The following is a 2,681-nucleotide window of genomic DNA, read 5'->3' as shown; positions in this document are numbered from 1 at the left end:
AGGAATACGGACTCTAACTTCTTGCAGGATTTACCTCTGTGGGCTACCAACGAGTTGTTGGTGAATATTTTTGTGTACTTTGCTCAAGTTGTTCAGTGTGAAAATGGACCTGCCAGGAGTTAGACTTAGGTTTCCCAGTGAAGACCAAACGGCCATTAAGACATGCCTAGGAGAAGGTACACCTCTTAAACCTTGTCCTCCATCCTCAACCCATCCACTTGCCCACACGTCTAGTTTCCCATTTGACCCTAAGCAAATGTTTGACCTTTTGGGAGGGAGGTGGGAGGTGGGTCAGTTTCAGGCCCTTGAGTATTCCTGCCCTTCCACAGGTCTATCATGTGTGTACCTCTGGGTCATCCCTATTTGGGATCAACCCTATTCCATTATCACCCTATCTGGCGATTAACAACCTCTAGTACTGTTCTAATTTTTTTCCCCGAACGTGCAGAGTTTGTATTTTATAAGCATCTTCTTTGAATCGTGCAAGTCTATTCACTATCACTTCTTTGCCCTGTTGATCTTTTGCCTTTTCTTCCGTACTGTCACTATCTTCCAGAGCCTGTCTGGCAAATGACCACTTCCACCGTCCACTCCATGGGCCAGTGTACGCTGATCTGCATCCCCCATTCCTGCAGGCCTCTTAGGGGAAACCGCAAAATGCCTGGTCGCTGTCCTCTCATTCTGGGCTGACACTGCCGTCCATCAGCCACTTCTTCCATTTCTCGGGGCTTCCTCTCGGCCATCCACCACCTCCTCTCTTCTTCTTAGGGAAGTCTGTCGAGTTGTCCCTCCAAGTCTCTTGCCCCTCTCCCCAACGCCCTCCCGGACCGGAGCGTCAGTCGGTCGGTCCGCAGCCGCCCCGGCCGGTTCTTGGGCCTCGACTGGCTGGACGTGGGTCTGTCCTGCGCCGATGTTTCCATCCGTCCCCCGTCTGCCTCCAATTCGGCAGGAACTTTACTCCAGCCGAGAGGGGATGGGCGGGTGAGCGCGGGTGCGGGTCGAGGCGCCCGCAGCGGGCGCGGGGCGCGGCGAGGGGCGCCGGATGGGGTGGGCTTGCGAGCGGGCCGGGGGTGTCGCGGGCCGCCCTGCCCTATAAGGGGCCGAGCCGCCTCCGCCGCCGGGCGGGTGCCGGGCGGACCGCGGCGGCGGCGGCGGCGGCGGCGGCTGCTATTGGCTCAGGCTCCCCATCCGGGGACTGGGCTCGGCGCTGCTCGTTCGCCCTAAAGGTACCAATATGGCGGAGGTGAGCAGGGAAACCGGGCAGGAGCGGCCGGGCTGGAGCGGGTGCCCGGCGGCCTCCCGCGGTCCCCGAGCCGGCTTGGGGGATCCGGGGCCCTTCCCGCGGCCCTACGGGGGGCGGCGTGGCGGCGCGGGGCCGCGGGGCGGCGACGGGAGGCGGCGGGGCTGGCCGGGGGGCGGGAGCGGGCGCGGGAGCGGTCTCCCTCCGGGACTAGGCCGCGGCGGCTCCTGCCCCGACCCGGCCGGGCGACGGGGCCGGACGGGAGGCGGCGGCCGGCGGCAGCGAGCCCCGGCCCGGGGACGCCGCCGTGCCGTGCCCCCGGGCAGCTGACGCGGGCCGCCGGAGCCTCCGCGCCGCCTCCTGGGGCCGGGGTGGGTGGAAACCGGCCGATCCCCCCCTCCGCGGCCGGATTGCAAAGCGGGGAGCGGGCTGCGCCACTGCCCTGCTGGAGGAGTGTTCTGTGCCCCTGGCCCATTGGGTCCAGGCTGCGCCGCGAAGGAGCCTCACGCTCCACTTTGCTCCGGGCGCGGAGGCGAGCGGGATGCGCGGCTGCTGGGCTTCGCGAGAGGCGAGCGGGACTCCCCGCCCCGCAGCCCGGGAGGTGCGGGAGCTCCTGTGGGTAAACGGGGAGAACCAAGACCCTCGACGCTCTCTCCACGGACTCTCGGTAGCCCCACTTTCCTCCGGGCTTAAAGGGGGAGGCAGGGCGAGCGGAGCTGCCCTGGCCGTGTCCCCCGGGACTAGTGAGCTGGGGGGAGGGGGTGGCGCAGCAGAAGCCCATCGGCAGGAGCCCGCTAGGGCGAGGGGCTCGCTGGCGGGCCCGGGGAGCGACTGAACACCCTGGAAGGAACCAGCATCTCTGGGACTGCGGATCCGCGTCTCCGGACGCCGGAGAGAGTATGGGGGGCTTGAGCTTTGGTTTGGGGGCGAGTGTCCGGTTGAGAGCTGGCTACGCTCGGGGGCAGAGGAAAGCCCAGGAATTGGGGCTACCGGGCCCCAGGAGGTGGACTAGATGCGCAGGGCGAGTCCCTTCCAGGAAAGGGTGTTAGGTTGCGAGTTGTTGTTTGGGGCCGTGGAGAGCCGGGTGGGATTTTGGGGACTCCTGAGATGCCGGGGTATGGGGGACCGATGCTGTGAGCCGACTGCTCTGGGTTCTGCTTCTCTACTTTGTAACTTGCTGAGCTCCAAGCGGAGTCTTGGAGTTGCCAGTTAGACACCGGGCTTCGTCCCCGGTGTGCGAGTTTGTACACTACGGACTCGGGGAGGAAGGCGAGGCAGCCAAGAGGGGCCCGAAAGGGGCTGGGAGCGATTGGAGTGAAGCTACGTCTTGCACTTTTGGCAGCTGCGGAGGAGCGCTGGGCTCCGCCTCCTCTGCGCCCTGTTGCCGGCGTTGCCTCTTTCCCTGGCTGCGCGATCTAACCGCACGTTTTCTTCTCTCTCC

The sequence above is a fragment of the Eubalaena glacialis genome, chromosome 4, assembly GCF_028564815.1.
Source record: "Eubalaena glacialis isolate mEubGla1 chromosome 4, mEubGla1.1.hap2.+ XY, whole genome shotgun sequence".
In the NCBI taxonomy this organism is placed as follows: Eukaryota; Metazoa; Chordata; class Mammalia; order Artiodactyla; family Balaenidae; genus Eubalaena; species Eubalaena glacialis.
The sequence above is the reverse complement of the archived record's forward strand: the minus strand, read 5'-3'. Positions refer to the sequence as shown.